Here is a 26,329-nt window from a genome sequence, read left to right as displayed (position 1 = left end):
GTATCCTGGCTGCACTGATTGGGTGAGAAATGGTCACATGACCTCGTTCAGTCCAATCACCAGGAGCGCCAGGCCTTGCCCCGGGCCGACAGGAGAGCCTCGGCCCTGAGAGGAGGCGGGGACGGGACGCTGCCGCCACCTTGTCACCTGTGGAGGAGCCTGGAGGAGCCCGGCGGGGAGACTGGGGCCTGTTAGCGAAGCCAGGCCGCATGAAGGCAAAGGCTTGAGCTGGAAGAAGGAGCAGACTGAGTTCTGACGACACCACTGGAGCCCTGGATCCAGCCGCGCCTGAAGCTGGGCCTGCGCTGCCGAGACCGCAGGTCAGGAGCGCACCAACCGCCCGGCTTTTTCCTGAGCAAATTTGAGGTGTGTTTCTGCCCCTCTGGGGCGAGGAGTCCTCGTTAGTACAGAGGGGGCGGGGCGGGGCCGAGAACGGGGACTGTGCCCTTCCCGGCGCCCTGGCCCCGGTGTCCCGTCTGAAGCGGGGGTCAGGGAGCCCGTCCTGGGGGTGGGGGGTCGGGGCGCCGGGGCCGCGGGGGGTGGGGGTCACCCGGAAACCACTCCCAGGAGTAGGGCACGCGTAGGGGGACGTGGAGCTGCGGGCACACAGCGGTCTGTGGGCAACGCAGAGTAATAGCCTCCAGCTGCAGCGCACGCACAGGTGGACGCGCACAGGGCTCAGAGCAGACTCTTGGCAACACAGATAAGCAGTGACACTCACAGGCGACATGTGAAAGTGACGCGAGGTACTGCCACGTTCAGGCAGCACTGATGTATCACACAGCAGCACGGGGCCCAGGTAGCACACGGGTCACGTAGACAAAGATGGCATCCGTCCAGGTAGCGGTGTGTGGGAGGCTGACAGTACAGTCACCGGGAACACACGTAAGAAGCCCGTAGAGCACAAGAGGACGGCACGTGGGTGACACGCAGCGGAACAGCTGTAAGACAAACAGGTGAGGCACACTGGTAGCCCCCGCGTCACACCCACAGGCAGTTCACATGGGGCCGGACTGCCGGTAACACAGACGCCGCCCCAGATGCACGCACGTGGACTGTATCAAGCTGCAGCACATACACAAGCTGACGCAGCCCCAGACTCGGTCATAAGATTCGAGAAGGATCAGATCTGGGCCCAGTGCTTCCTTTTAGCGTGAGAGCCAGAGGCTCTGGGAGACACCGCGTGTTTGGAAAAGGGTGGCGGGTAGAGAAGGGCTGGCAGCTTGGCTGTCGTGCTTGCGTCTGTGGGAAAGCCTGGGGCGCTTAGCATTGGTCTGAGTCCTTGTTTGTGTATTGCGTCAGACCCCTAAATCGTTATCCTTCAGCCTTCCCCAGAGACGACCATCAGGATGTTTAAGTAAAATAACTTTCATGCACATTGCCTTTCCGGCATCACAGGAGCAGTAAACATTTTGCAATGATGCCTTATCTTAGATCTAAAAAACTTGCCCGGACCCCTCCTTGACTTCACAGATCTTCCCCGGTTACGTCCTGTTGCCTAGCCCTTCCCAAGAGCCCCTCTCATTAATGGAAAGAGGGCTTATCTGGGGTGTTGTGGCTGCTGAGAGACCTTCAGATAGCGCGGGGGGCGGGGGGCCCTCCAGGAGCCGGGCGGCGCTGGGCTTCCTGCACCCACCCCTGAGAGCTCCGAGGAAAGACGGGGCCGGGGTCCCTCACGAGGAGGTTGTTGAGGAAACGGTGGAGAGCGGTGCTGCACCTGGACTTTCCGTCCTGGGAGCATTTTCTCCTCTCCACCTTTGGAGTGACCTGAGGATGCTGTCCCTGCTGTGGGCCAGCGCTGACGAAGCTGTGGACACCTTGCCAAGGTGGGGCCGATGGAGGAAGCTGACCCTGGGAGGCGCTGTCATCTGCCGGGTCCTCAGGGGAAGCCCTCACCCAGGGTGGGGTGAGGAGGCTGTCTCATAGCTGTTGCTGTGAGGCCACTCTGAGCCAAGCTCCCTCCCTCCCTTTCCTTCACACAGCACGCACGGGGTAGCAGGAGAAGGGGAAGGACTCTAAGCTCTGGATGCAAATCTGCTCAATTTCCCACGTTGCTGATGCTTGGCACTGTCCAGGGTCCAGGTCTGCAGCTTCGACCCAGAGAATCATGCTCCACCCCTGGCAGAGACGGCGACCCATGGGCACAGCACAGGCTCGGACCCGGGTTCCTTGGGAGGTGAGCTGCCCTTCTGCGTCATGGAGATGACAGTCGCAGCTCAGCCGTGACAGGACTGGGACCCCTCACCCACTGCACCCACCCGGGGACAGGTTTGGGAGCTGGACCATCTCAGTATGACAGTTCTGTTCAAGGTCATGCTCAGCCCAGCTCCCAGAATGCTCCTGGCAGAGCCTGCAGAACTGAGAAAAGAGTTTCTGCATGAATTAAAAATGTATTAAGGCTTTGAAAGACATCAAAGTCAATTCCAGTTTTCAAGAACAAAACACATTTCATGGAATGTCATTGCAATTACCCTGCATTATCAACACCTCTTAGCATCATCTCCATCCTCTCATTTCTTATGCATGATCTTAGCACAGAGTGACATCTGCCTTAGTTTTAATTACAAGCTCATAGTGTCTGAGCGCATTTAGAAGGGAAAGGGACACAGTTCTCCTTGGAGGATAATTATGTGCTTGCTGTAGCCCGTTTACTGTGCCCCAGGCAGTGTATGGCTCAGCCCACACACCCACCATGGACCTTGCTAGAGCTTTGACACCGGCTGCAGGTGCTGAGTGGGTCCAAGAGCCAGTGCCCTCCCAATCAGGTGATCAAGACTGTCTGCATCCCCAAGACCAGTGTGAGATCACTGGGTGTCTCTAAGTCTTCCCGGTGAAGCCCCGAGGGCCAGTCAGGAAGGAAGCCTTGGGCAGTGCCTCACAGCCTACATACAGGGGGTCTCTTGGCCCTGAAATCTCTGGGATGTCGGCTACAGTCAGAAGGTGTTCTCCCAGGGAAGACGCTGCCCCTGAGTGGCCAGACCTTTCCACTCATTCATTTGTTTATCATGTGTTTCCTGGGAACCAGACTCCATCCTTGGTACTGAAGATACGAATCGTAGCAAAGCAGACTCATCCCCTGCCCTTAAGTTCACAGTCCAGAGAAGGATACAGAAGGGGAGTTACTAATCACAGAATCGCAACCTGTGATATATATCGGGACAGACAATTACAGGGAGTTTGGGGGGAACGTGTAACAGGGAGGTCCAGGGAGCTGACATCTGGAGGGTGTGCAGTCAAAGGGCAGGACATTCCAAGCAGAAGGAACAGCAGGTGCAAAGGTCCTGAGGTGAGAGGCCGCACACCACTCAAGTACAAACATCATTGCACCAAAACCTGACGCTGACTCGGGGCTCACTGTGCTCACACGCAGTTCTTGCCTCCTTAAATACACCTTCTCATCTGATTCTCATTCCAGCCTGAAAAGTAAAGACAACTTAATGAGCATATTACCATTATTATTTCCGTACTGCAGATGAGGGTGCCAAGGTGCACTGTGGGTAATTTGCCTAAGTTCACACAGTTCGTGAGTGGCAGGGCCTGAACAAAGCCATCTGGCACCCGGTGCTGAACTAAAAGATCTCCTAGCACAGCTTGAGCTGTAAGGAGAGAAGAACGCACCGGCAGAGACGTCCTCCCGAGGCTGGGACCCACAACCCACCAGATCCCCAGGCCGGCTCCCTGCAGGGCAGTGGGGTAATGACGAGAGAGGATGCTGAGGACTTTGGGGCCTCAAAGAGAGCAGGGAAGAAGCTGGAGAGAGAGTGACCCCGTCTGATTGCAGACAGACCTGCTTGGGTGTGAGTGACATCAGCCAGGCTCCCTCCCGCATCATTGTAACCAAGTGTCAGAAAAGATAAATAGAGCCATCTTAGACCAGCGACCTGAAAACCCACCTGCCAGGCTACTGACGCACCTGCTGGATCCTTCCTGGGCTGCTGACACCCGCCGCTCGCTGCTGCATTACAGGTGCAAGCCTGCGGCGGAGTGGGGCCCGCCGGGTGGCCAGGGGAGGGGAGGTGGTGTGCTTCCTGTCACTGGAGGCTGAAGAGCAGTGGGCCCTGGACCTCCATCCCGGCCAGGCCCTTGCTCCCTGCCCGGCCCAGCACGTGAAGATCCGCTCTGCTGCCTGCTCCCCTCCAGTGGCTGCTCTCACGGGCGCGGGCCGGGCAGGAGCTGCCACGCGTGGTGCAGGGGAGCCCTGACCCCCACTACCCACGTGTGGTCGGGGACCAGGAAATGCGGAATCCCCGTTCTCGGCTCCAGCCCAGGAATCGGCATCCATGGTGTGAGCAGCCTCAGGGGCTTGGGGCTTGGAGGGCAGTTGCCGTGAGCAGTTGGCACAGCACAGCACAGGGGGAAGAAATGCACCCATTGTGGCTGCGTCAGGCAGGGTGAGTCCCACGTGTGGAGAAGCGGGGTCCAGGGCTGGCATCACCGTTCACAGTCATAAGGGAAGGAGGCCCCTCTATCTCATAGGAATTCCTCAAAATCTGATTCTTCCTTACGTTCCAAGATGACTGCGTAAGCTCCAACCTCCACATCTACATTCCAACTGCTGGGACAGGCAGGCCACCACCTTATCTGACTCTACTCTCCCGACCTTCTCGTCACCGCCAGGCTTGGGGAACACAAAAAACCACAGCAGCCACAGCCTGTGTCCTGGGATGAGCACTGGGAAAGCCAGAGTGACCCTCCCAGCAGCGCCAGGGTGAGCGTTCTGTGTGCCCCGCGCTCCCGCCCCACATGGCGAGAGCCTGCCTGGTGTCCACCTGTAGGACCCAGCAGGGAGAGGAGGGAGAGAGTCGACACACTTAGGAAAGTTCTTGCAAGCCTGGAAACCTGTAGAACCAGGAGCAGAGCAGAGGGACAGACCTGTTTGCGATGTAACTGACAAGCACAGCTCGTGAATCTGATGGAAGCAGAGGAGGCTCCAGAATGTCCAGTCACGTGGACAGGCTGCAGAGGGTGCAGGAGCCAGACCACTATCTCATCTGTCTGCACCGACTCCATCAGACCCATGGCTTTTCTTGATTAAATCTTCTGTAAGGGTGCCTGGTGTGGGCGTGCGGGGGAAGGGGGGCAGTCGCACGTGTCCAGGGGCAACGTGAGGGCACCAAGTGGTGCCCCCCACGACCAGCACCTGCCAACAGTCCCTCTTCCTTCCCCAGCCCCTGGGCTACGAGCTGACTTCACCCCCAGACTCTGAGCTCGGCGAGCAGCCAGTGTTCTTGCAAACGGTCTCTCTGGTGGTGGCTTATCTTTGGCTTCGCCTTCATTCTCTCTGAAACATTTTAGATGACTTACTGATTTCTCCAGACAATCATCGATTGCTTTCTCTGGCATTGCATTCTCGATTTCCTTCCTGCCTCTCTGATTTTTTTATTCGCCGCCATCATTGTCTCTCTTCCCCATGTGCAGACGTTTCCCCGAGGTTCAGTTATTAGCCACCTTCCCTTTGTAAACGATCCCTTGGAATTCCGTCTACCCCTGTGGTCCAAGTATCATGTAAATAACTCCCATCTCTGCATCTCCAGCCTCGACCCCTTTTCCAGATTCTGTCTCCACTGAAATCCTGCTATGTGATATCTCTGATCTGTTCAGGGTGCATCCAATTATCTGACCTCCCAATACTCGCTCCCGCTGTCTTGTTCAGGGCAGCCCCACCTTCCCAGCCCCCAGGTCCCAAATACCGATGTCATGCCTCCTTGAAATGTGCTGATGACCCACATCCAATCCAAGACCCATGTCTGGGCTGTCTTGGATCTGTAACCAGACAGAATAGGTGTCGCTGATGGCACGTGGTGGCACCAAGAGAACGAGGATCCGATTAGGCTGAAAAGCAGGGCTGTCTCTAGCCGCTAAACGCTGCCCTCTTGCAGGAGACATCTGGGCAGCGCTCTGCAAAGGCCAGCCTCGGGATGCGCAAACACCCTGAACGAGGCGCACGCTGAGGCAGTGTGCTTGATGGGGGCAGCCCCTCAGAAGTCACTGTTGCTCCCTAGCCAGACAAGCACTGAGTAAACGCAAGTGATCAGCGCCCAAAGTCAGGTCCCCTCGGGCCCCACGTGCAGGGAGGGGGCGTCCGGCAACCCTGAGGCGCGGCACAGCGCAGGGTCGGCAGGCTTCCGGGAAGTGGCCGCTAGATGGACAAGCAACGAACAAATGAATGAACGTGCAAGAGCGCTGCCCACAGATGCAGCCTCTCCCCGGAGGATGCGTGACAGCCATAGGGGCTCCCTGGTCAGAAGCCCGAGCTCCCGGCGCCCACGGCTCCTGGCAGCAAATGCCTGTAAGACCAAGCGCTGGTCCCACGTGTCAGCTCTCGGGGAGGCTGCAGCCGGGTGCCTTCACAAAGTCAATACAGGTAAAATAAAACACCTGAATCTGGGAAGGCAAAATACCTTGAATTATTCAGCTTCAATCTTTAGATCCTGGAAAGCTGTAATTGAAAGGAGCAGTCACTGAGACACAGGCATCAAATGTGCTGTTTTTAAAGCCACGCTTGTTTCTTCTGAAAAATGAAGGCAATAAAACTGAAGATCTCTGGAAAACCCTCTCCTAGAGGAGGCTCACTGAGGACCCCTGTTCACGCGGCCAGAGCTGTCAGGCCCCCTTGTCAAACGCAGGAGGGGGGGTCCCTGCGCCAGAGGAGGCCTGGGCAGGTGGGGGCGCCGTCCAGACGCATGTTACTCCCTGATGCCGCCCCCCCGGGGGGGGGTGCCGGGCCGCGTGAGCGCCCACCTCCCACGTCCTCGCTCACCTGCGTGGCTCCACGCGGCTCCACCTGCCCCCGCCCCCAGGGCCCGGGTCTCACTGGGAAAACAGTTCTCTGTTGCTTGCTGGGGAGTCGGGGCTCGTGACCACGGAACACGGCTTAGGAAGCAGGTGGGAGCCAGCCCGGGATGGGCTCCCGAGGAAGCACCTCGTCTGTCAGTGATGAGCGCCGAGCTGCTCGCAGGGAGGAAAGTGCTGGACTGAATCCGAGAGACGAGGAGGAAGGAGGAGCCAGAAGTGATCCCAAGAGTCTGGGCTGCGTCTTACCGCCTGGATCCAGGCTCCTGCTTCCCCAGCCTGGGAAAGGATGGTCACACTAATGACATGAAGAAGACAGAGGGCACGTGACCGGGGTGCGGCCCGGCCCCTTGAAGAGAAGGAGCCAGCGCAGGGCCTGTGCCGGGCGGTGGGGGGGGAATCAGGGGTCTGCCCAGGGAGCCGGGTGGGCTCTCTCCAGGAGGTCAGTCCCTGGGCCGTCCTGTCACCTGCAGGACACGGGAGGGACAGCGGGCCACGCCGCCAGCCCACAGAGACACGGAAGCGCCCTCCTGAAGCACAGCCCCCACCTCCCCCATGTCAGCCTCCACTCGGGGACCAGGTACCCTGAGAGCAGACAGGCCGTGGACGAGGCTGCCTCCCGGGGCCGTGGGGGCAAAGAGAGGGGCAGGCTGGGGGCAGAGACGGGGCGCACAGGTGTGGGCTGAGCACCCGGGCTGTTCTGGGCCCAGGAGGGCTGTGGTCCCGCCAGTGCCGGGCCAGACAGGGGAGCGGGAGCTTGTGCTGGAGACCGACAGGGTTCTGAGCGCCGAGGGGAGGCCCCGGGGGTCTGAGGTCAGGGTGAGGGAGGGACGGGCTCCTCCCTGGCCAGGCCCCGAGGGTCAGCCTCACAGGGCAGCCTGTCTGCTCTGGATGGAGGAGGAAGGAAAGGCGACCCCTGATGCGGGAGCATCTCCTCTCCCACGGGGCGCAGCCTGCCACGGTTCCCAGGGGCTGAAAAAGCCCCAGAGGCCGGAGCCACTTGTCAGGTTAATTCACAGTGTTTAGCATTCATCACAGGTTACTCGTCTCATTGATTTGCTGCTGGCGCGTTTACGGGTTTTCCTTTCCGTTCAGAAGGGTTACAGGGTAGCTGGAGCACCTGCAGTTGTGCCAGTGCTTGGGAACTGTGAAAGCTGCTGGCACTTCAGGTATTTTCAGTTCAGCAAAATGGAAATGAGCCTTCATGATAAACGTTCAGCGTGGCAGGGCCGGTGTCCTGGGAAGTCACTGTCTGTCATCACATGTCAGGCGCCTCTCTCCCCCGACCCCCCTCCAACTCCAGCTCCAGGACAAGGGACCCCTGTGTGCTCCGTCCACTGGCTGTGGGGTGGGTCTGCCCACAGTCCCCTCTTGTTCTGTGTGACATCTGTCTGTTTGTAATTCCCACCAGTGGCCCTGCCTCTAATGTTCAGAACAGCCCCCAAACTCCCTGTGAGGAGGCACTTCTCCCGTTACTTTCTGGCCTGTGGTTTGGGGGCGCTGACTGCACCCCAGAGCCAGAGTGGACCATGTGACTTAACTGGTGACTTCCATCCGCTGTGGCTGGTTCAGGGGTGGGCATGTGTCCCAGCCTGAGTCTCAGCCTCCAGGCTCAGGACCTCCGTCAGCAGGTGAGAGAGAGAGGGTCCTCCCGTGTCACCAGGAGGCAGAGGCCCAGCCTGAAGCCCACACACAGGATGCAGAGCCAAAAGACGCACGCAAAGCAGGCACTGGGTCCTGGTGATGTCACCGCAAAGTCACTGCTGTAAAGCAGGTCATTCTGAGGTCTGGACTTGACAGTTACCTGTGTCGACAAATACACCTTGTGGTTTAGCCAGTTTGTGTTGGGCTTTCTGTCACTTGCAATTGGCAGAACCCCGCTAATGGGGTGAGAAAAGCCTAGAAGACAGCCAGTGTGTGGGCAGAATCCCCACCCGAGACCTCTGGTCCTTCTGCAGATGGACCAGCCCCAGAGCACACCAGGAAACTCTACCCTGGTTGTTGAAAGGGTTAAGGACTAATGGGGTGTGTGTGTGTGTGTGTGTGTGTGTGTGTGTGTGTATTTGTGTGTGTGTTTGTGTATTTGTGTGTGTATTTGTGTTTGTGTGTGTATTTGTGTGTATGTGTATTTGTGTGTGTGTGTATTTGTGTGTGTATGTGTGTGTATATGTGTGTATTTGTGTGTGTATGTGTGTGTATATGTGTGTGTGTATTTGTGTGTGTGTGTGTGTGTGTATTAGTGTGTGTATTTGTGTTTGTGTATTTGCGTGTGTATGTGTGTGTGTGTATATGTGTGTGTATTTGTGTTTGTGTGTTTGTGTGTATCTGTGTTTGTGTGTGAATGTATTTGTGTTTGTTTGTATTTGTGTGTGTGTGTATTTGTGTGTATTTGTGTGTTTGTATTTGTGTTTGTGTGTTTGTGTGTGTTTGCGTTTGTATTTGTGTGTGTATTTGTGTGTGTGTACTTGTGTGTGTATGTGTGTGTGTATTTGTGTATGTGTGTCTATATGTTTGCGTGTGTATTTGTGTGTGTGTGTGTGTTTGTGTGTGTGTACTAGCACACTACCAGGCTCTCACTTCCCGCCCCCACCCCCGGCCTGCGGCTGTAGGACCCAGGAGTCCAAGCAGAGGGCTGTCATCTCTTCCCCAAGGCTCCCTCCCTGCTAGGAACCTGCTGGGAGGCTCCCCTTGTGGGCGGGGGGCTGGGGGGCTGAGAGTGTCTCTGGCCGAGGCTCCTGCAGAGCCTGCCCCTCCCGCGGGCAGCTCTCCAGGGTCCTGAACAGGAGCCTGACAGGCAGGTGACAGCAGGGGAAGTGAGGGCCGCCCACCCCGAGCTCCTTCTGCTCCAGGGGCCACAGCCAGATTCAGGGTTGGTGCTGGGACCAGGGACCTCTCCCTTCCTTCTGAAAAACTCTGATGTCTAAAAAACGGAACCACCTTCTTTGCCTCAGTTTCCTATCTGTAAAGTGAGGGTACTCCTCCTCTCTCCCTGGGTCTCGGGAGGGTGGGACCCCGCGGCGTCTGCACAGAGGGCATGTTCAGAACAGCAGCGCCTGCCCTGCGCTCTGGCTCGTGCAGTGATGATCGGGAGGCCACCCCGGACCGGGTCACGGCCGTGAGCCAGCGCAGACGGGAGAACGTTGTTTGCAAAGCGCAGCTCCACTGCCCTCACATGGAAGAGTAGTGCCCGGAGCTTGCATTGCTAATCGGATCATTGCTTTCATGAACATAGGGAATCTGCAGCGACACACTTACCTGCAGTCATTAGAAGCTGGTGGTGGTGATGAGGAGGGTGGTTATCCTCTGAGCTCAGACTGAGCTGGCATACTGCTAGGCAAACCCTCTTGCCTCTAACACAAGGCTCAGATCCAGCCCGGTGATCTGTCTTGGTCGTCAGTGCCTCGGGGCAGTGGGGATGCACGTGGAATGTCCTCCTAGAAAGCTGTTCCGGCACCTCTCTCCCAGTTAAATGTAGACCCTGGAGGCCTGGGCCCCCCAGTTTCTGCCCTTTCAGCCTGGTTCCTGTGACATTTACAGAAGTCTGACCTGCAGGACAGACAGAGAATTCAGCATCCACTCCCCCGACCCCTGTTCCCACTGCAGAAGGAGGACAGGTCAGTGCATCCCAGGCAGCATTCAGGAGCTGGGGTGTCAGGTGTCTGGGGAGATGTGCAGGTGTGGGAAATGCGGGACTTTTCTCCAGAGGCAGCGAGTTCAGGAGACCCGTGTAATGGGACAGGAGTTCTCGCCCATCATCTCCCCAGGACCGTGGCTCTGTGCCCCTGCTCTCGCACCTTGCTCTGCTTCAGCCCCAAACACCTCCATTAGGGCTGGAACCACAGGGCCATCAGGCTCACCCTCCTCGGCCTGAGAAGCTCTCCTCACCTCCCACCTCAGATCTCAGCATAAATGTCGTGTCCGGTCCAGGAGCCCTTCCTGACCAACAGCCCAAGAGTACAGCCCAGGAGTACTGCATTCTTTCAGGATAACCCCAGGCCTGCCATCCTCACTCCCAGTGTCTATTTGTAAAGACTTATCTGTTGATGTAGGGGCCGCCTTCCCCACTAGACTCTAAGCTCCAAAGTCCAGGCTATGCCTGCCCCTGCCCCTCGTCTGCAGTGTCACCTCAGCGAGTCGGCCTGGGCATCCGTCCCCTGTAGCTGGAGGTCCCCACTAGGTCTCCTCTCACACTCACAGGGGCTTCTTTCTGAACCAGAGATCCAGGCCCCGGGTCTCAAAATTCAGGGAGCTCCTGGAATAGCTGGCCAGACATGGACCTCCAGCCGGGCGTGGAGAGTCCAGACCAGCAGAGGCCCCAGCCACCTGCCCAGGCAGGATAGACCGGGCAACAGCAACATGGCACCACTGCCCAGGCGTCAGAATGGAAGCCCGCGTCTGTGACAGGCCCTGGAAGGAATAATAAGTGATTGTGTTTCCCAAACACCAACGTGTGTCTGATTAATAAGGGACAGCCGACCTTTGGCTGTTTCTCGGTGTCTGTACTTAGGACCCAGAAAAAGCAGTTTGGTATCAGGCTGCTGGCATTACTGGCTGTTACAGCCCATCCGTGTGCCTGTTTCCCCAGAGGTTTTGCCGTGTCTGGTTTCTTCCTGTTGCTCCCTCTCTTGCCAGGCCTGTCTGTTCCTCTGGTGCGCATGCTCCCTCCACCGTGGGGGGACAGTCACACCTGCTGTGGCACTGTGAGAGGAGGCGCGGCTGCCCCGCGGGCTCCGGTCCCGCGTCGGTGTGCAGTTGGCAGGGGGACAGCGGCTGCCAGTGAAACAAAGCCAGTGTTTCATGAAAACTCAAAGCAGAAGCCGGCCTGCCCCCTCCCTCCCTTCATTTCACGGGTCCTGCTCCGCACCTGGTGGAGCCGCCCCCAAGTCCCCCTGCCAATCAGAAGGCCCCGGGGAGGCGGGGTGACGAGAGTGTCACTGGGGCTTCACCACCCAAGCACCTCTCCACGGGGCCTGCCCACAAGCCACTCACACCAGGTGTGGGACAAATCACTGGGAGATTAACTCAGGGGCTGCACTGCGACTCCAGATGGAAATGGAGACCCCGCTGCCGCGGGATGCTGGGCACGGATGAGATGTGGCGTTTCTGTCTCATCTGGTTGTTTAAACTAGATGGTGTTCTTGTTTCCGGTTTTATTTTCTCATCTCATCCAAAGCTACTTTTAAAACTGTGTTCAGAATTACGGTTTAGAAAAGTAGAGAGCAGGAAAGAGTGAAGCTCCCAGCCAGACAACGTGCACACAGCCGGACAGGCTGCAAACCAGCAGCTTTTCTTGAACCTGTGAGCGAGCTGGGCTTGCAGAGCAAACGGCTCGCCTGGAATCCTGAGAATCCGGGGTCTGTGGAAGCAGAACCAGAACATGAGGTTAATTGGGGCAGCCAGTGTCAAATACATAAGAAGATTAAACTAGAAATGTTAGCAGATTGTTAAAGGGGGAGCACGGGCTGATGACGGACTCTGAAGCAGGCTGTCCGCAGACACAGGTTCCACACCCGGCTTGTTCCAGACTTTTCCTCCAGGAAACCCACCAGGCGCCCCCAGGCAGCTTAGGGAGAACCCTGAGGAGGAGGCTTCACAGCAGGGAGGGATGGGGCCATCACTGAAACACCCCAAGACCCACATCCTCCTCCATCCTTGGGGCAGAGGAGAAAGGACCACAACACCGCATCCTGAGGCAGGATCCCACCGTGGGTGGGGGAGGGGAATGGGGGCCTCTTCCCTGGGGGACGGGCAGGGACACCGTGTCCGCCAGACCCAGTCACAGTGCCCACCCAAGATGGCAGCAGGACTAAGCATCTGAGAGCCCCCACTCCATACTCTTAACACCCTACTAAGGACCCGCATATAGAGTTGACAGTGGACACAGCGCTCTGTGGGGCAGCACCAGGGGGATCCACATTTGAGGGGCAACAGAAACGAGGCACCCCAGAGGCGTTGGAGGTCTCTGGTGGAGCCCACCTCGGCTCCCGACTAGTGTCGCACAGCCCCTAGCACTGCAGGCCGAGCGGGAGGAAAGGCGTGCTTGTCTCCAAGCACAGACAGTGCTGACCTGCCAGGTACACATACCCTGCCCTGAACAGAAATCACAGGGCACAGAAATGAGCAAGGCAAAATGAAGCACCACCTGAAGACACAGTGTGGTTCTCAGAGCCAGGCTTTTACTCAGCGCTCCAGACCTACCAGACAGGAAATCGAATTTTTTAAAACAGTATGATACAGGTTCTCATGGAAAAGATGGTGAATGCGCTATTTGGTAGGTAATTTCAGCAGAGAGGGAACCTATAAACAAGAATAAAACGGTGATGCCAGAGATCAAAATGACGGTAATAGAAATAAAGAAATCCTCCAAAGGGTGCGTAAGTAAACTTGACAGAGCCTCGTAAAGAATCAAAGACCACTTAGACAAGCCAGTGGAAATTTCCCAAACCAAAACACAAGACAGAGGAAAACAGAAATGGACTTTTAAAAACACCCACATAGAATAGAGCTTCCGAAACCAGTGGAACAAAAAAAAAAAAAGCGCTGAAGTACCCTCAATGCCCAGATGGAGCAGGAGAGAGTGGGCTGGAAGGAACGGCTGAAGGACAATCGCCGGATTTTCCAAAATGGGGGAAGACAGCAAACCACAAAGTCCAAGAAACTGAAAGATCGCCAAGCAGGGGGGACGAGGACCCCACGGAGCCCCAGCCCATCCATCAAACCACGGAAGATCCAAGCAGAGGGACGCTCGGGGGGACCGGGGGTGGGGGTGTCGCCCGGAGAGGGACAGAGGTGCAAATCACGCAGCCATCCTCAGGGAAAGTTGCCAAACTGAAGCACAGGAAGAGACATCTTTAAGGTGCTGAGGGGGAACAGGGGGAGTCCCCCTGTGCCCATTGGAAACACCTCACAAAAGTGAGGGAGACATGAAGCCATTCCTGGTAAACACCCGCGGCCCCACCTCCGCAAGACACGCTAAAGGAAGTTCCCCCGGCTGAGGGGACGCGGTGCACGTGGGGACTGAACTAGGAAAACCAGAGTAAGAAATGGGCTCAGGGAAGATACACAGTATCTGCTTAATTCTTACGTCAGTTAAAAGCCATTGGATGCTAGTGTGCTGAGCCGTGTGTGTAACATGGCAGCAATGCACCGGGCTCGGGGCAGAGGGGGTGCTCACACAGCAGGGGGGCAGTATTGCACCACGTGAAGGGGACACGGAGCGTTTGAAAATGAATATTACACACCACAGTTCAACCACCAAAAATGTTTCTAAATGAGGAATAAACAATCGATCAGCTGAGGAGATAAGACGGAATAACAAACGCATCGGAACTCAGACAAGGCAGGAAACACTCCACCGGTTGCCACCTCAGTGAGAGGGTCCAAACTCTCCCGCTAACACCCAGGGGGCGTCAGACTGGATACAGATGAGCAAGAACCGGCCACACACGGGCAACGAGAAATGCACTTCACACGTCAGAGCACCTGTCTGTCAGCAGGAAGAGGGACGGGGAAGGCACGCCGCGCAGGCAGCACACAGAGGAGGCTGCGGCGAAGCCCCGGTTTCAGGTAAAGCGGGCGTCAGAACGAGGGCGACACTCAGAGGCAAGCAGGTCGTCGCGGGAGGAGAAACGGCCGTGCCCCCCAGGGAGACGTAGCAATCCAGGGTGGCGGTGCGCCTCCCAGCAGAGCTGCAGATCACACGAAGTGACGACTGATTGGACTGAAAGGAGGAACCGACAGACCCGCAGGTGGAGGAGGAGCCCCCACGCTGCGCCCTCAGCCACCCCAGACGCGCAGACGGGAAGTCAGTGAGGACGCTGCCACCCGGCGGCGAGACCGAGCCGCTCGCCGCGGACGTTCCGGACACTCTGCTCGGTGACCACAGAACGTCCAGGGCACACAGAGCACTCGCTCAGCCGGGCCACACACACCAGGGCCGTAAGATTTAAAACTGCAAACCATGCAAGTGCGCTCTTGAGCCGTTGTGGAATTAAGCCGGAAATCAGTATCCAGAAAATGCCCCAAAGTTTGGAAACTGAACAACACATTTCTAATAAGCCGGGAGTCACGCAGGAAGTCTCCACTGGATAAACACACACACATACAATATCGCACAGACGCGTATGAAATCGCAAACACACACACGTGAAAGGGAAACTACAGCAGACCCGGCGAGCTGCATTTAAAGCGGCCCTGAGGGGTTCAGACTGTCACAGGCACAGAGAAAGCGCGAAGACACCGTGCCGGCTGCGCTGAGGCTGCAAACGCTGACAGTCACGGCCTGGGTCCCCGCAGAGGGTGAAGTGCAGGGCGGCACACGGGTTCTCCCCACTATGCATCTGTAAGCTGTTCGCAGAGGGGCCCCCTGCTCAGGGCCCGGACCCCCTGGTGAGGAAGATGGACAGTGTCTGGAGGCGGGAGGCAGCATCAGAATGTGGTCTCCCCCCGACCCCTCAGCAGAGGAGCCCCAGGGCTGTGGTCCCAGGTGATGGCTGTTACCCCCTTGTGAGCAGGTGGGGTGGGCTGGAGGTAACGCCCCCTCGGGAACGACAGCGGGGCTCCAGCAGGCCCGGAGGACACGGGAGGCTGGGACCCCGCTGCTGGACCCCTCGCTGGGGTGGGGGTGGGGAAGGGTCCGGGCAGGGCCGCCTCCAGATCCCCCGCTGTCACTGACCAAAGTCAGGACAGACACTCAGACCACCTGGGAAAGTCTGGAACGGAGGCGATCCTGCCGGCCTCCCAGATCTGGAGGGTCAAGTCAGGGCAGAGAAAACGGGGTACGTGGGGACTGCAAATCCAGTTGCTCCCCTTCCACCCCCTCCAGCGCCCGTGCTCTGCCCGGGAGGGTTTAATCCTCGAGGGCACTGGAGTCTGGTCTGAGCCTGTGTCTCAGGTTGACCAGGTGTATCGCCCTCCCTGACCCCAGAGAGCAGGAAGAGAGGGCACACGCGGGGTCACCCCCTGAGGCCCCTGGCATCCTGATAAAGGCCAGCGGTCAAGTGACTGCAGATGGCCCTCATGCAGCCCCGGGGACAGGGGACAGGGGGCAGCCTGGACTGAAAGTCAGGGACACGTCACCACGACAACACACCGCCTCCTCCCGCAGCCGAGAGCAGGTCAGCGAAGAGCCCGGCCTGTCCTCAGAGCTCTGGGTTAGCGCAGAGGAGGGGCTGACGCTCGGGGACCTCGGCCCTGTGCCCTCCCGACGCTGCCCCCTTCCTGGAAGGCAATCTCCTCTACAGAACAGGTGCGCCGTCCTGGCCTGGCAGGACCCCCGGCCCCATGCTTGGTTCCCGGGCTGGTCCAGCTCCTCTGAGGCCCCCCCCACAGGAAGCCATCCTTGTTCACGTCCATCCCCAGACGGTGGCTCAGCCTCCAAGGATGGCGGCCAGGACGTGAGGGTCAAAGATCAGCCGTGATGGTGGGGACTGACCGGTCAGCAGGGACCCTGGGCCGAGGGCAGGTTTCAGCTGAGCCCCACCCAACCACCTGCTCCCTCTGCTGCCTCGGGGATGTTCACCCAGGTTGGGGGGTTTCCCCCCAGCCCCTCAGTCCAGAGCAGCTGCTACAAGGGCCTCCGGCAGCGTCGCGTCTGCTCAGCCCCTGATGTCTTGTTTTACCAGCACACTGAGCACCGGAAGTGGGCTCTCTGGTGAAATGACCAGCTTGTTAACTAGCATCCCTGGTCTTAGAAACGCGTTCTTGCTGGATGAGGGGACCCCCCCCACATCTGACATGTGCAGGTGAAGGGGCCAGCAGGACAGGCGGTCTGCACCCACGGTCCCTGCGCAGTCCTGGCTCCACCTCGTGGGTCAGAGGACGCTGCGGCTGGCGCTGAGCCGGGGGTAAAGGCCCCGCCCTGGACGTCAGGTGGGCGTCACGGCGGGGCTGGATCAGTCCCAGTGGGGAGACCTGAGAGCTTCTCGGGCCTTCAGGAGAGCTTGACGGGGGCCTTCAGTGTCTGCCTCCCGATGAGCGAGTGTGACCATGACGCCTGCGTGTCCGGGTGGGTCTGAGCCTCGCCGCGCCTGGTAGGAGGGCTGTGCGCGAGCACGTGGCCCTCGTCATCGCAGACTTTCCGGAAGGAACTCACGCACCAGAAATAACCGAATCCCTGTCTGTGAACAAATCGGCTTAGGCGACGTCACCACCTCCCTCTCCCTGATGGCAGCTCCGTGTCACAGCCGGGAGGACGCGCAGGAGGAGGGCCGCTGTGCTGCTCCCTGAGGCAGGCGGCCAGGTCGACTCCTGGCGACTGTGGACCAGGGAGGCAGGTGGAGGGTGTGGTCTGAAAAGAAATGCCCTTAAAATTCAGGCAAGAAAGCCAGCCCCTTGACCACCTCACTTCTCTCCTGAGCATGAGAGCCGCCAAGAGCCTGGGGCTCCCGGGGACACGTCACCCCCTGGATCTGGGGCAGCCCCGGGACCTGGCATGTCCTCCGGGATCTGGCCGGGCGCAGGCACGTCCTCACCAACACAGGACGTGGCCGTCCCTGCGGGGCCGCCCCGTTCACTCACTCAAGCCGGCCCACTGAGCCCCCGCCCGCCCACAGCACAGCAACCCAGGGGCTGCATCTCCTCCCGTAACCTCACGGTGCCCCCTGGGAGGCGCTGTGACGACACCCGCCCTGCACAGGGGGAAGCTGAGGCCCAGGGAGGTTAGGGGACCCACGTCCACGCGCCTGGGCCCCGCCTTTCTGCCCCTGGTCCTCCCCCGAGACCTCCTGGACCAGGAGACACTGAATGCCCCAAACAGGTCACAGCCCCTGTAAGAGGCTCGTTCACGTCCAGAGCCCAGAGCTGGGAGGGAAGAGCCTCCCGTCCGAGGACGCGGCGTTTAAAGTGAAAACGCAGGGAGCCTGGTGCTGGTTCCCCTGCAAAGATGCGGCTCCAACCCAGGCTCCCTGCGAGGGCGACGACTCTGCAGAGAGGAAGCCGGTGCTCTCCAGCACTGTCCTGCAGGACGGCCGGCCGACGAGGGTCTTCAGACCCCTGTCCTCCCCAGACCCTCAGGGAGCCTCCCGACACTCTGCTGGGGCTGCCTGGCCCCAGGCTTAGGTCAGGAGGGACTGTCCTTGCTGACCCCGCCGCCCCTTCCAGGAGCCACGCAGGTGTCTCTTTCCCTTCCCTCCCCCATCTCGCAATTTCCAGAAGAAAGAAACCTCAGAAAAAGAAAAGCCAACTTTCATCAAAGGCAAACCCCAAACTCCACACAAGTAGATCTGGCTTCCTCCTTGCCCAGCGTCAGGGCGGTTTGGCTGCCAAAGCTGCCGCGTGACAGCGCAACGTCCTCTTCGTCGTCGTCTTTTTTTTCCCTGAGCTTCTTATCAAATATTTCTGTGCCTTTTATCCTAAGGCTTTTTTCTCCTCTTCTTTTCTTTTCAGACTGAAAGCTTCTGAACTATTTTTCATGATGTTCCTGCCGGAGGAGGCGCCCCTGGAAACACCCTTGCACCGCTCTCCCTCCTGCCGAGGCTGGGTGCCGACTCGGAGCTGACGGCCTGCTGCTGAAACAGTGTCCTGGGTGAGCGGGCGGGGCCGGGCCGGGGCCGGGGCCGGGGGGCCGGGAGCCGAGGCGGGGCGGCGGACTCGCGCCCGGAGGCCCTCTCCCCGCGCCGCACCCCCACGCCTGCCGACCAGGGGCAAGAGCTTTCAAAGGGGAGTTTCTGGGAGGTGCACAGGTGGAGGGAGGGGCCGCGCGTGGCGCAGCACGGTCAGCGCTGACCCTCGTCGTAAGTTGGTCATGCGGTGGTCTGGTCTCTGTCGTCTTGCGTCCTTTAAGTACAGTTTATCCTCGGCTCCAGGGCCGGTTTGTTCTTGCTTATTTGAGGCCAGACCTTGGAATCGTGCGGAGCTGCTTCAGCCTGGTCATCATGCGGGTCACGTCTTCCACCTGGGGTGGGGGGGGGGTTAGTACCTACAAAACAGCCCAAAGGATGCGGCTCAGGATCATTTCTCCGGCCCCGACAAGGAACTAAAGGTCCTTGAAACTTTGTGTAATGGCTGAACTGTTAGTGTTCTGTGTTGCCTGACTGTTTCCCTTTGTTTCTGCATTTTCTTGTTTCTCTGATTAAACTTATTCTTGACTAAAGTTTTTCTACAGACAGGAGGCAGGCGGAGGACGTGGGGAGGGGTCTGTGCGGGGAAGACCCCGCAGGGCCCCGCTCCGGTTCACACCGAGGACCGATCCCCACGCCCCGCGCCCTCTGCCGTCACAGACTCCGGTTCCCTCTCTCATCGACAGACGGGTCGGCGGTCAGTAGGAGGAGGGTTAGCTGTCCCCTGAGATCCCCACAGGGATTCACTTGGCCTCACACATGCTTGTGAGCAAACACAACGGAGCAGGAGGCACTGATGGTTCTAAAGGCAGAAGAAAACTTCAGAGACTCAGCCATCAAGACACCATCTCGTTTGACCCAAAGGGGACGAGGTGGCATCTGAGCCCAGCCCCTAGTGTCGTGCACCACGGTAGCAAGTGTCCAGGTGAAGTGGGTTGGGTCCACACCTTGGGGGTGAGAATCTGGTCAAAGTTCTGATCGGTGAGGATGGGGCAGGGAGTCGGGGTTGGGGTCAGGAGGCTGACTTTTCCCACAGTCTTTACACCCTCGGAGGGTTTACTCTGTGCATTTGAAGTTTGCTTCAAAAACGAGGATAAACACACCGTTAAAAGCAGCCAGCCGCTTGAAGTGTCTGGTGCCAGCTTTCGGGGTACGACGGGCGTGGAAATCCCACGACAACCCAGCCCCCAGTGTCTCTGTGCGCACGGGCCGTGGGCGCCACAGCCAGGAGTCCCCCAGGAGTGGCTGTGGCCTGGCCGATGGCGGTGGTGCATCTTCTCCTTCACACGTCCCTCCTCATCCCTGCGATTCTTCAAGAGCAGCCCCCCCACACTTACTTATTTACAGCGGGGTGACGTTGCAGCACTGCTGGGCGACGAATGGTCGGCTCATCTCGGGTCCTTCTAGCCATGATTGCACTTCTGAACGAAGATGCCTCCAACTGTTAGGCCTCTATTCTGGGAGGGAGAGAGAGGCTGACTGTAAGTTCTGCTGCCGTGGACCACAAATATCTTCATCTGCTTGGGCTGCAGCAAAAAAGTTACCAGAGACCGGGCAGCTTGTAAACAACAGAAATTTATTTACTTCTGGAGGCCGGAAGCCCTAGACGACGGCGCTGGCAGCCTCGGGGTCCGGGGAGGGCCCGCTCCCTGGTCCAGATGCCGTCTGCTCGCTGCGGCCTGACGTGGAGGCATTACAGGAGCGCTTGGGTCCCTTTTATAAAAACACGACCCCATCCATGAGGGCTCCACCATTGGCACCCAGTCCCTCCCCAGAGAGCCCGCCTCCTGGTCCCACCGCATCTGGGGCTGTGATTCCAGCATCTGAATCTGGGAGGGGCACAAACTTTGCAGCTGTGGCAACTGATGCTTCTTGTATTTGCTTGGCTGCAGCATTTTTTTCCCACCTTGCAGGAGTCTCTGCGATCTCATTTGCGATTGCCTTTCCCATACCCTCGTACACTCACTTCTGCCCAGATTCAGTGGGTTGGTAGCAGTAACAGGAGAAAGTCACTAGGTCTGCCACAAGGCTCACTGGAGAATTTTAAAATGTTGAAGGACTGTCGCTGAAAGCATCACGGTCCTGGTCTGGACTTTCCCCCCCGAATTCATATCTGAGACGAGTGTGTTTTCATTCACAGGACTGCGTTTCCTTTGGCCTCCAGGTACATAGGAGAGTTAGGCTTGTTTTAATTATTGCTTTATTTTCTTTCCACAAACCAATCAGAAATGAAAAGAATTCAGAAGCGTGTGCCGGTACCATTCAAACCTTTCCAGAAGCGCCGGGAATAAACAGCGGGACCCCGGTCTCAGCATCGCTCTGAAGCCGGGCAGACGCCTTGCATCCGGCATCAATTCCCTGGGCCAAATCTCCTGCCATTTCCGTGGTCATCTACAGAACCCAGGCTGAAATGCAGAAACCACGGGGGTTGTTGGAGCCCAGCGTGGACATTTCCACGTCTGCCCAGTTACAGCGGTAGTAATGTTTGTCCCTGGTGTGTGGTGCACGTGGCCCGAAGCAGCATCTCACGGCACATTTCACGGTGGGTCGCCGAGAAGTTATGCTTGGAGAACTTCTGCATGAGATATTTTGGGAAACAGAACAGTGTGTCCTCGGGTTGTCCTGTGTGGCTGGTATATGCTTTTGTGTCTCTGCACTAAATAAAAGCGCGTTTCACTGGCTGGCCTCGAGGGCAGCCGGGCTCGGAGCCCAGCGCTCATTCAATCAGGAAGAAAAGCCCTCGGTGCCAACAGACTGGATGGGAGCGGGCCGTTTGTGAGCAGAGAGAGCCAACGGGAAAACAGAAACAGCAGACGTCTGTCTCGGGCAGATTCGGCCAGCTGGATCAATGAGTCTGAAGAAACAGAGCCTGAAGTCGGGCAGGAGCAGCCGCTGCGCACCGTGTAAGGGCAGCGAGCGCTGCCCTGGGGGCCCCGCAGGAGGAGCCTCCTCCGCCCGGCGTGGGCAGTGCAGTCACCCCGGGGTGGGGGGGCTGGTGATGCTGTGCCGAGTCTGGTGCCCGCGGTCATGAGGGGTCAGACGACGGGTCCACCTGGGAAACCTGGGGGCCCCGCAGCAGAATGTGATCAGGTCGTGCCCTGCCGTCCTGAGCGAGGCTTCCTGCCTGGAGTGGCGCCGTGAGGCGAGAGGCGGCTCAGTCACAACTCTGCCGGAGGCCCTTCCTGCCCACATTTCGGAGGGCAAACCTGAGCGTCTGTGTCTGCCTCGTGGGACTGCAGGGCGAAGGCAGCTCCCCGCGGGGTCAGGTCAGTTTCCATGGTGAGAGGTCACCTATTGGCCAGAGTCACCCCTTGGACCCTGGCTGTTGGGATGGGTGTATCGGGAGACCTGGGCAATCGGTCACACTGGGTCACACGGGATCGGTCACTGTGTGGACACCCAGCCCGAGCTGACAGTGGGGCCCTCTCCCTGGGAAGGTGCCCTTGGGGCCAGGAGAGTCCATCTCAGACAGGGCTGGCCTCTAACTTGGAGGAGGCAGAAGAGCTCAGGGACCAGCAGGTGGAAACCCTGAGAAGTCCAACCTCCGGTAACAAACGGTGAAGCAGCCACGTTGGGAGAATCAGAGGGGAGGTGGCCTCTCTCTTGGCAAACCACACTTTCCTGGGTTCTCTCCAGCACCGGGCAGCCCCGTGCCAGCTCCTCCTCCTTCAGGAGGGAAGGGAAGGTCCCGTGTGAGCTGAGGAATTGGGTCAGCCCAGGGACATCAGCGACCAGTGAGTCCTCAGAGCTCCCAGGTCCGCCCGCCAACACCTCCTCCGCTTTTACCAGTTTGCACCAAGTTCTGCCGCTTACGGCTACGGTCCCTGCAGAGCTGCACGGGACCAGCACCCTCCGCCCTGCCCAGCTCCGGGGGAGGGTTTCTTTCATCCCCACTGGGTGTTGATTCCTCCCCTTCTTTTGAGGCAGGAAAAGATGGAGATGAACTTGGAACAGAGATGCATACAGATTCTTCTCCCACTGTGTTCCGTTCAAGGTGTTTCTCCAAACGTGAGCCGAGAGCCTGGGCGTGAAGGAGAGAGGAGAGACCTCAAGGGCCAGGTGAGCGTGGCGGGCAGGGGAGCCGGGAAGGAGCAGGGGGCTGCGTCCCTTGGAGCCTGTGGGCCACCTGCCTCCCCCGTCCCCTTCCCCTCATCGTCGTCTCCATCACCCTCTCCTCTGCCCCCTCCCCCCCGACCCGGCCCTTTCTCCATCCCCTTCTGCTCCCCCTTCCCGCCCCCTCCCTCGCCATCCCCCCCAGGCTGGATGAGCTGTGATGGGTCTGGCAGCATGCGTCCTCCGGGACCGGGGCCCCAGAGGCTCCTGCCGCTGCGTGAGGATGCTCAGGGACGCGGCCGGCCGAGGTGTGCTGAGTCTGGGGCTCTGGCTCTCCTGGCCCCTTCGTGCTGCGTCTGTCACGAGGAGCCCCAGGTCCTTCACAGTCTCCCATGAGACAGAGGTCGAGCCAGAATACCAGGATAAAGCCGTAATTTCCCCGTGTTTACCGTCTTCAGCTCGGCGGGGGAGGGGCTGTCCTCCCAGCAACCCCAGGGGTTCGGAGTGAGTCCGGCATCGCTCTCCTCTCACCACCCTCCACACGCTCGTTTTGTTTTTTTAATTGAAGTGAGTTTCATAGAACCAGACATTTTAAAAATTACACTCCAGCAGCATCCAGAACGTTCACAATACTGATAAACCATCACTGCTGCCTCAGTCCAGAGCATTTTCATCACCCCACCCCACCCACAGCCCATGGCGACCGAGGGTCCACCTCCTCTCCGACTCTGAATTTACTGATTCTGACTCGTCAGTACAAGCGAAACCACACGACACACGACCGTTTTTCTGCCCAGAATGGCGTTCTGGAGGTCCGTCCACAGCGGACCGTCCGTCAGCACATCGCTGCGCATCCCCTGCTTCCCACCGCGCTGTGGCTGCTGCCGTTTTCTACCTGCCGTCTGTTCGGTGCGGACTGGTGTCTCGTTGCGTAGGATTCGCAGTGTCCCAGCGACTCGTGACGCTGAGAACCTCCTCACGTGTGTGTTGACCACGTATGTATCTTCTTTTGAAAAATCTCTGTTCAAGTCCTTTGCTCATTAAAACCAATCAGGTCATCTGTCTTCCTGCTGTTGGGTTGTAAGAGTTCCTTCTACGTCTACATTCTAGACCCTCAGCTTACGTGTGGTTTGCAAACATTTCCCCTCATTCTGTAGGTTGTTTTTTCATTTCCTTGATGGTTTCCTTCGACACACAAAACATTTAACTTTGATGAAGCCCAGTTCATGTGTTTTTTCTTTTGCTGTTTATGCCTTTGGTAGCACATCTAAGAATCTCACTGCCAGACCCCAAGTCACGAAGATTCGCTCCTACGTTTTCTCCTGATGGTCTTGTTCTGTTAGCTTTTCCATTTCGATCTTTGACCGCCTTTGAGTTACTTTTTACGTGTGGAGTGAGGTAGACTAGTTTCATCCTCTTGCACGTGGAAATCCAGTTTTCCCAACCCCTTTTCGCAAAGAGACTGTTCTTTCCGGATTGAATTATCTCGGCATCCTTGTCGAAAAGCAATCGACCGTGGGTGTGTGAGTTAAGTTCTGGACTCTCCGTTTCATTCCACTGGTTTGTAAGTGTGTCTTTGTGCCAGTGCCACACTGTTTCCGACTGATGTAGCAGCGTATTGATATTGAGATAGGGAGGTGTGAGTCCTGCAGCTCTGTTCTTATTTCTCAATATCGTGTTGACTATTTGGGACAACTTGCAATTTCATGAGAATTTTGAGATCTGATTCACCAGATGTGAGGGGGAAAAAGCCGAAGCTGTTCTGATAGGGAGTTCGCTGCATCTGTGAATTGCTTTGGGGCGCTTTGACGTCTTAACAATATTAAAACTTTCAATCTGTGAACACAGGATATATTCCCTTTTTTTTATATACATCTTATCTAATTACTTTCATTGATGTTTAGTGGTTTCCAGCGTGCAAGTCTTACACCTTTTGATTAAACTTATTCCTGAGTATTTTATTCTTTTTGATGCTGTTTTTATATGAAAGTTCTTTCCTAATTTCATTTTTGGATCATGCATTGCTAGTGTATAGAAACACAACTAGCTTTTATCTGTTGAACTTGTATCCTGCAACTTTGCAGAATTCTCTTATTAGCTCTGGCAGTTTCCTGTGACGTATTTAGGATTTTCAATATTTAAGATCGAGTCATCTGTGGATAGAGATGGTTTCACGTCTTCATTTCCAATCTGTATGCCTTTCCTTCCCTTTCCTTGCCTAATTGTTCTGGTGAGAACAACACAGTGTTGAACAGAGGAGGGAAGCAGGAAGCCTGTCTTGTTCCTGAACGAGGCTGGGAAGCTGTGTATTTTTCCATCATGAAAGGCTGCTGGCTTTTGTCAGAGACTTTTTCTGTATTGGTTGAGATGATCATCTTTCTTCTTCATCTTCTGTTGTGTTACGTTGAATGACTTTGGTGTGTTTTAACCATCCTCGCGTTCCTGAGATAAATCCCATTGGGTAGTGGAATTTATTAGTCTTTTCAATATGCTGCTAGATCAAACTTCCTAGTATTTTGCTGATATTTTATGCACCAATATTCACAAGGGGAACTGGTATGTGGTTTTCTTTTCTTGTGATGTCTTTGTCTGGCTTCGGTATAAGGGTGACACTGGCCTCATGTAACGCTTTAGAGAGTGTTTCCTCCTCTTCCGTTTATAAAGAAGGGTTTGAAGAGGTCTTGGCCCTTCTGAATGTTGGGCAGCGTTCCCCAGTGCAGGCGTCTTGCCGCGGTTTAGACTGAGTCCTGCTTCAGTCGCTTGCCCTGTTACGGCTCTGCGCAGGTTTTCCCTTTCTTCCTGAGTCAGATCTGTCATTTACGTGTTTCTAAGATGCCCCCCCCCACCAGACTTTATCAGATCCCTTTTCTCAGTGGCACGTGTCACAGAGCGGCCGCCTGGTGATTCCACGGTTAGCACCTAGGGTTGCTAGTGCCCAGGACGATCAGAGCTGGGGCTCTCAGGCGGTGCCACGTGGAGCCTGACAGGGACTGCAGCACAGCAGAAGGCAGGGCCCCGCCAAGCAGAGATTCTCGCCTGATAGCTACACTGAGCCCTTCCCGCGGCCCTGCCGAGGTCAGGACGCCCGTGCCTTTCAAGGTATCCAAACGAACAAATGTCTCCCCCAAGCAAGCCAACCAACCAACCAACCACCTTTGTCCTTCATCCAGCAAGAACCAGATTTCAGCCACTTGCCCCCAAGAGTCTTAACTTCTAAAGCTATCCTCTCCAAACTTTGTAGAATTTTGTTCCCACCACCCGTTACCATGACGACCCACCTATTGATCGAGTTAGTTTCATGAACAGCGGAGGTGGCGAGGCCACTTACGGTGCTGGTCTTACCCAAGTGTATCTTCATCAGTGTGCTGGATTAGGTTCTCTAGCTCCTGTAGACGCCACGTGCTTCCAGGACCCTAAACGACCAGACGATACTCTCAGAAAGCACAGCCCATCCGGGGGTGACGTGAACGCCGCTGCACGGGGAGCAGGGCAGGAAGAAGCAGAAACAGTACAGAGTCGTCAACTCAGAAATTCAGCTCTGATCCGGGAACATCCCGATTTGAGAGCAGAGCTTCAGTAGAACTGATGAATTATAAATCCTCTCCTCCCCAAGCTGCTTACACAAAACCGTTCCACACAGTGCTCATTCACCACTTTATTTAATTCTTTCATTTCTATTTTTGGGGAGGGGGGAGTGTCCATGCTCCGGGGCCTGTGGGTTGAGCTAATTAGCACCTAGGGCAGGTGGGGGTGGGGACGGGGAGGAACTGGTCTGCTTTGTGATGTTTATGCAACAAAGAATGTCAGGGGAAAAAAGCTTCTTTATGTAACTTAATGGGGGACTCTCCATGTTAGCTACAGGATTTCACCAAGACTTCAAATAAATTAAATGAAATTTCCACCAGCTCTTATCCTCAAAGTTATTT

General features: G+C 57.1%; 2 long non-coding RNA genes across 8 annotated transcripts; one reads left to right on the top strand and one right to left on the bottom strand.

The window, feature by feature from the left end:
* Positions 1 to 155: 155 nt before the first annotated feature.
* Positions 156 to 26,302, top strand: LOC116660920. 7 transcript variants are annotated; one of them, XR_004316578.1, is made up of 5 exons: positions 156 to 366; positions 18,178 to 18,316; positions 22,278 to 22,409; positions 23,097 to 23,398; positions 25,765 to 26,302. It is a non-coding gene; the product is annotated as an uncharacterized LOC116660920 (long non-coding RNA). The 7 variants fall into 7 exon arrangements; XR_004316582.1 differs by having other exon boundaries at positions 22,345 to 22,409; positions 23,097 to 26,302; XR_004316577.1 differs by having other exon boundaries at positions 23,097 to 26,302.
* On the bottom strand, positions 18,229 to 25,800 carry LOC116660921. Its single transcript, XR_004316583.1, has 4 exons — positions 25,746 to 25,800; positions 19,688 to 19,807; positions 18,518 to 18,685; positions 18,229 to 18,296 (listed from the first exon to the last, which is right to left on the bottom strand). It is a non-coding gene; the product is annotated as an uncharacterized LOC116660921 (long non-coding RNA).
* Positions 26,303 to 26,329: the final 27 nt, after the last annotated feature.

The sequence above is a fragment of the Camelus ferus genome, chromosome 32 (assembly GCF_009834535.1).
Source record: "Camelus ferus isolate YT-003-E chromosome 32, BCGSAC_Cfer_1.0, whole genome shotgun sequence".
NCBI lineage: Eukaryota > Metazoa > Chordata > Mammalia > Artiodactyla > Camelidae > Camelus > Camelus ferus.
The sequence above is the reverse complement of the archived record's forward strand: the minus strand, read 5'-3'. Positions and strand labels throughout refer to the sequence as shown.